Here is a 7,500-nt window from a genome sequence, read left to right on the forward strand (position 1 = left end):
AAGTGTAAAATTTTTCAATATGCTGATGACACTACCATTTTTGCTAGAGAAGAAGAAAGTGTCAAACAAGTAATGGAATAGTACAGAGATTTTGCAAGGGGTCAGGAGGAAAAATAAATGAAGAAAAAACTGCAATATATGAGATTTGGGCAGACGACAGACTTAGCAGAGAGAATTTAATAAATTCAGGGAAGTAAAAGAAATGAAGATTTTAGGAATTTTAATGGGTAAAGATGAAGATAAAGTTAGAGAAATCATGTGGGAAGAAATAGTGGGAAGCATTGAAGAAGACTGAACTTTTGGAAATTGAGGGCACTAAATTTAAAAGGGAAGGTTTTAATAATCTTGAATTTTTAATGACTTCAAAACTGTGGTATTTTTTATATATGACATCTATGCCGGTGTGGGTGGAAAGAGGGTTGAAAAGATGTTTTTTAGATTTTTTATGGGTAGGGAAACCAGCTAGAATTGCGTACAATACTTTAATAGGGATGGAGGGAAAAGGAGGTTTGGGTTTAATCGATGTTGAGCAAAGGAAGAATAGTCTGAGAGTCAAATTAGTCAGAAAGTATCTGGATGAGGGAAACAAAGCAGAATGGAAAACAACAATGGGGATTTTTTTAAACAAATGTGGGAATTTTAATCTGGGAGATAATGTGTTATGGATGAGAGACACAAGAATGGATAACAGAGGGGTTGCCAATGTTTTATAAAGAAGTTTTAAGGGCTTGGAGGAATTTTTTAACTACCGTTCAATACAACGTACATGGAAGAAAAAACATCTTAAATCAGCCATTATTCCTAAACACCGGCATTTTAAACCAAGGGAAGGAAATATATTTTAAAGAATTGATGGAAGTTGGAATAGTCAAAGTAAGAGATGTTTTATATGAATATAAAGAAGCTTTTTACCAATGCAGTATATAGTAGATGTGATGGAGGAAGCAAAGGAAGAATTTAATAAACAAGAACTTAAAACTAAGTATGAAATTATAAAAAATGCAATACCCAAAGAATGGATAGAAAAGGTTGAAACTATGGAAGGGGGGAAAGAAGAAAAGGATGTGTACGCAATACTGGAGAGAAATTGTGGCTTAAAAAGAATGTACAGTGAAAATGTTTTATGTTTTTTTCATTGACATGATTTTAAGAAACCTGTTGCAAACAAATTTTGGCAGAAGACATTTGAAGGTTTAAAAGAAGAAGATATTTGGAAAAAACATGAAAGGGGAGATAATTTGAGGTCAAATTGGAAAATTCTGAGTATTATATCAGACAAAGGGGTGCTGTTTACTGATGTATACTTAAAAAAATTGGGATGGAACCAAAGTGCCATATGCAAAAGTATGCAATGAGGAAGAGGAAGATTTTTTACATGCGTTTCTACACTGTAAGGCACTGAAGGATTTCAAATGAAAAATGCAAAACTATAATTGTAAACCTGGGAGGGGAGCAAGATCGAGAGGATACAGAATTGGATAGGATCATTATGTTAGGTTTTTGATGAGAAGGAAAAAAACAAAAAAGGTGATCAATCTGTTTGTAATGTTAATGAAAAAAGTCATCTGGGAAAGAAGAGGAATTGCAAAACAAGAAGAAATTATAATGGATGTGTGGGGTTTGTTTAAAAGACGTTGGAAAAGGTATATAGAATGTTTGTATTGTTATTTTAAACAGGAACAAAAAAATAAGGAATTTGATAAAGTGTTTACTTCAGAGGTTTACTCAATTTTAAAGAAGTTTGAAATAGCATTTCCAGGAACAGAATGATGTGGAAGAGAAATATCTATTTAATCACATGAATGTCTTTGTTTTTATTTTATTTTTTATTTTTTAATTGGAAAGTAAATTTCTTTTCTTAGAAGAGATGTAATGTATTATATGTGTTTTTCAAGAAAATAAGAAAAAAAAAAAAAAAAAAAAACATGGCTATGCCCGATCTCGTCTGATCTTGGAAGCTAAGCAGGTTTGGGCCTGCTCAGTACTTGGATGGGAGACCGCCTGGGAATACCAGGTGCTGTAAGCTTTTTGGAAATTTTTCACTTAGTATATAATAATTTTGCCAAAAATAGAGTCAATGCCGGTCTCTGAATATTAGCAGGTTTGGGTCTGGTTAGTACATGGATGGGAGACTGCCTGGGAATACCAGGTGCTTTAAACTTTTTGGAAAATTTTCACTTAGTATATAATAATTTTGCCAAAAAATAGAGTCAATGCCCGATTTCTGAATATTAGCAGGTTTGGGCCTGGTTAGTACATGGATGGGAGACTGCCTGGGAATACCAGGTGCTTTAAACTTTTTGGAAAATTTCACAAATTATATAATAATTTTGCAAAAAAAAAAAAGAGTCAATGCCCAATCTCTGAATCTTAGCAGGCTTAGGTCTGGTTAGTACTTGGATGAGAGACCGGCTAGGAATACCAGGTGCTTTAAGCTTTTGGGTTTTCTTTCCTACTTATATAATGTACTGGCGATTAGATTGGCTGATGTCTAAATAGCCCTCTCTTTACGGCTGTCTTCGCTTACGGCCATACCAACCTGGCTATACCCTATCTCGTCTGATCTCGGAAGCTAAGCAGGTTTGTGCCTGGTTAGTACTTGGATGGGAGACCGCCTGGGAATACCAGGTGCTGTAAGCTTTTGACGGCCATACCAACCTGAGGGCGCTAGAGAGCTACAGGAAGTGTTGGCTGCAGTTGGGAGAGGAAGGCTCTCCTCCATTTTGATTTTTCTGTTAGTGTTTGTTTTGTGAGTTGATTTTGGACTTTTAGTTTATTTTTTGTGTGGTTTTTCAGTTTTAAACCACCTAACAGCAGCATATTGCTGGCTATAGGGTGGTTAATTTTTTTGTTTGTGTTTTTGTACAATGGATGGATTATTGGCAAACGACACTGGACTGGCTGGAGAGACACGCATGGCACACGACACTGGACTGGCTGGAGAGACACGCATGGCAAACGACACTGGATTGGCTTGAGAGACACGTAAGGCAAACGACACTGGACTGGCTGGAGAGACACGTATGGCAAACGACACTGGATTGGCTGGAGAGACACGTAAGGCAAACGACACTGGACTGGCTGGAGAGACACGCATGGCAAACGACCCTGGATTGGAGTATCGACAACGAGCAGGACACGGTAAAAAACAAGATGCAAGTCATAAATTTGGTGAAAGGAAATACTTAAAGGAGGCAACTGTGATTGTGAATGTGGAGAACGTAAATGAGGTGAGAGCTGTGGATATTATTAAAGCGGTGACGGACAAATGTGGATATGGTAAAATCTTAGCACTAAGGCCAAGACAAGGAAAGGAATATGAACTGACAATGGAAAAAAAGAAACATGTGATGAACTGACTGAGGGATTGTTAATTAAAGGAGTGAACTGTGAAATAAAGAAACTGCAAAATAGAGATTATGTTGTTTCCTTCATGCACCTGCCCGTCTACCTTGATGATAAAGACATTTTTAGAAAATTGGAGGGATGGGGAGTTAATCCCATATCAAAATTAAAAAGAAGATGCTACCCGGGCACTGAAATAGAGGATGGAACAAGGTTTTTAAAAGTGCGATTCCCCAAGGAGGTGGCATCATTGCCCTACAGCACAAAGCTGGAAACAGCAGAAGGGCCGCAGTACTTTAGGGTGATGCACAGCCACCAGGTGAAGACCTGTAAGCTGTGCATGAGCCCAGATCACCTGCTTAAAGAATGCCCTGAATTTAAGTGTCACAAGTGCGAGGAAAGGGCACATTTCGCAAGGGATTGCAACGCGGTCAGATGCCCGGAGTGTCAAAAGATTTTAAATAAGTGTGAGTGTTGGATGGAGGGAGAGGAAGGAGGTCTGGAGCATCGGGTGGACGGACAGGTGCATGAAGGAAACACTGAAGAGGAAGGAGATATTGATGAAGGACAAGGGGATGAAGGATTACCACAGAAGGAAACAGAAGGAGGAACAGGCAACCAAGAGAAAGAAGAAGGAAAAAATAATTTTATGGATGAGGAACAAACAGTAGAACAGATTACTCAATGAACAGAAATGGAAATATCGGACAGTTTTAAAAAATCTTTTGGATAATGTGGAGAGTGATGGAAAAGGAATGCATGATCAGAACAAAGAAATGAGCAGTGAAGAAGAAACAAGGATGGACAACATGGGAAAGGACAGAGGGGAGAGAGGACAAAGTAGAAGGAGAACATTAAAGGTAAAACCAAATGTGGCAAATGTAAGAAAAAAGTTAATGACAAGGGGCCGAGTAAAAAGTGTAAACAGATATGAAGTGTTAAGAGTGCTGGAGGGAGAAGATAAAGAATAATGGTTTTTAGGTATTTCTTTTTATTTCTTTTAATGGTTTTAAGTTGTGTTACTTTTAATGCAAGGGGACTGATGGACATGGGTAAATTTGAAAAGGTGAAAGAAATGTGTAAAAGAGAGGATGTGATTTTATTACAAGAAACTAACTGGAGGGAAGAGTACATGACTGAAATAAGGAAAAGGTGGAGTGGAGAGATTTTTTATAACAATGGTGATGGGAGGCTGGGAAGAGGAGTTGCGATTTTAATAAAAGAAAACTGTGGGGTATCATGTAAAACAATATATAATGACATAAATGGGAAATGTATTGCGGTTGAAATGGAGTATGAGGAGAAAAAAAGTTATTGTAGTTAATATTCATGCACCGACTGTAGAGAATGAAAAGAAGGAATATTTTTATGTATTAAGAGATTTTTTTAAAAAGCATAAAGAAGTTATTTTGATGGGTGATTTTAATACAGTTTTCAGTAAATTAGAAATGGGTGAGGGAATGGTTTTTAAAAATGATAAAGGAAGAAAAGAACTGAAATTATTAATGGAAGAAAATAATATAATTGATGTATGGAGAGAAAGAAATGAAAAAAAGAAAGAATATTCAAGGAGGCAATTAGTAGGGAATTTTATGTGTAAAACAAGGACTGATTTTATTTTATGTACAAGGAACATTGAAGGTTTTATCAGTAACATTAAATATGAAGAATCAAGTTTAAGTGACCATAAACCACTTTTTATGCAAGTAGACTGGAGTTCAGTGAAAAGGGGGCCGGGGGTGTGGGTTTTAAATGTAGAGGTTTTGAAGAATGAGGAGTATGTGTTAAGTATTAAAGAAATTATTGAAAAAGAAAAGGAGAATGAAATGTACAGTGAAGATAAAAGGATATGGTGGGAAAATGTTAAATATTTAGTTAAAAAATTCACAATAAAGTATTGCAAATTAATACAGATATGTAAGAGGAAGAAGGACAGAGAAATAAGAGAAAAATTGGAAAAGGAATTAAATGAAAATGGGAAAGATATACAAAAAATAAAAGAATTGGAGGGAATATTGAAAGAAATGGAAGAGAAAAAATATGAAGGTGCAAGACTAAGAAGTAAAGCTAAATATACTGTGGAGGGTGAAAAATGTACAAAGTTTTTCTTTGATCTAGAAAAAATAAGAGGGAAAGCTGGAATGATTAAAGAAATAAGAGGAAAAAATGGTGTAGTGGTGGAAACAAATGAGGGAATATTAAAAGAAGTAAAAGCATATTATGAAAACCTGTTTAGTACTGAGGGGTTGAGGGAAGAAGAGAAATTGGAGTTACTAAATCAAATAAAAACAACAGTGGGAGAAGTAGACAAAAACGAGTGTGATGAAGAGATAAGAGAAGAAGAGATAAAAAGAGCAATAAGTGAATTAAACAAAAATAAAAGTCCAGGTATAGATGGTTTGGGGAGTGAATTTTATATAGTTTTTAAAGATGTTTTAACCAGTATTTTAAAAGAAGTATATGAAGACATTTTTAAGAAAGAGGAAATGAATCAGAGAATGGGGATGGGATTAATAAAGTTGATATATAAAAGAAAAGGAGATAAAGTAGACTTAAAAAATTATAGACCAATTACAATGCTGAATACAGATCTGACAATTTTAACAAAAGTTTTAGCCAACAGATTGAAAGAGGTAATGCCAACCATAATTGAAACAAATCAATTGTATGGAGTTAAAGGAAAGGATATAGCAGATACAACTTTAAGTATAATAGATAGAATAAGATATATGAAAGAAAACAACAAAAAAGGATATGTTATTAGTTTAGATTTTGAAAAGGCATTTGATAGAGTGAAGCATGAATATTTATTTGGAATTTTAAGAAGGTACGGGTTTGGGGAAAATTTTATCAAGTGGATTACAATTTTATATAGCGGAGCAATAACAAGAATACAGTGTAATGGCTTTTTAACTGAATGTTTTAAAATTACTAGATCAATAAGACAAGGATGTCCATTATCAGCGCTTTTATATTCTTTAGTTGCAGAACCATTGGGATTAGCTATTAAAATAGATGAAGACATAAGAGGGATAAACATTGAAGGAAGTGGGGGAAATGAAAAAATATTTCAATATGCAGATGATACAACAATAATAGTTAAAGATAAAGAGAGTGTTAATAAAGTAATGGAAGTAGTACAGCTGTTTTGTAGGGGATCAGGAGGTAAGATAAATGAAGAAAAAACTATATATATGAGATTTGGAGGAGTTACTGTTTTAACGGATTATTTTCATTTTAAAGAAACAAAAGAAATAAGGATTTTAGGTGTTCTAATGGGAAAAGACGAAAATAATGTTAAAGATAAAATGTGGGAAGAAATAGTAGGAGGTATTGAAAGAAGGTTAAATTTTTGGAAATTGAGGACTTTAAGTTTAAAAGGGAAGGTTTTAATTTTAAATGTGTTAATGGTGTCAAAGTTGTGGTATGTTTTATATGTGACTGCTATGCCAGTGTGGGTGGAAAAAAGGTTGAAAAAATGTTTTTTAGATTTTTTATGGAATAGTAAACCGTCAAGAATTGCATATAGTACGTTAATAGGAGAAGCAGGGAAAGGAGGGATGGGATTAATTGATGTGGAACAGAGAAAAAATAGCTTAAGAATTAAAATAGTAAAAAAATATCTAGATGAGGGTCACAAAACAGCATGGAAAAAGAAAATGGAGTATTTTTTAAACAAATGTGGGGATTTTAACATGAGGGATGGAATTTTATGGATGAAAACGAAAAATTGGATGACAGCAAGATTACCAGAGTTTTATAGTGAAATGTTTAGTGCCTGGGGAAAATTTTTAGACAAAGTTGAGTATGATCCACATGGGAGAGAAAACATTTTAAATCAACCTCTGTTTTTAAACAAAAACATTTTAAAACAAGACAAAGAAATGTGGATGGATTTGGGGATAACAAGAGTGAGAGATGTTTTGTATGAATTTAAAGAAGGGTTTTTACCGACACAATTTATTGTGGATGCAATGGAGGAGGCAAAAGAAGATTACAGTGAACAAGAAATAAAAAATAAATATGAAATCATTAAAAATGCAATACCTAAAGAGTGGATTAAAAGAATAGAAAGTATGGAAGGAGAACCAAAAGAAAAATGTATTAATGTGAAATTAGGGGAAAAACTGTATAATTTTAAGGAATGTACTGTGA

At 34.4% G+C, this 7,500-nt stretch overlaps 1 non-coding gene across 1 annotated transcript; it reads left to right on the plus strand.

Moving 5' to 3' along the window:
* The first annotated feature begins 2,521 nt into the window (after positions 1 to 2,521).
* LOC113067337 (5S ribosomal RNA) lies at positions 2,522 to 2,640 on the plus strand. The gene has a single exon (XR_003279324.1). It is a non-coding gene; the product is annotated as a 5S ribosomal RNA (ribosomal RNA).
* The last annotated feature ends 4,860 nt before the right edge of the window (positions 2,641 to 7,500 follow it).

The sequence above is a fragment of the Carassius auratus genome, chromosome 50 (genome assembly GCF_003368295.1).
Source record: "Carassius auratus strain Wakin chromosome 50, ASM336829v1, whole genome shotgun sequence".
Lineage (NCBI taxonomy): Eukaryota > Metazoa > Chordata > Actinopteri > Cypriniformes > Cyprinidae > Carassius > Carassius auratus.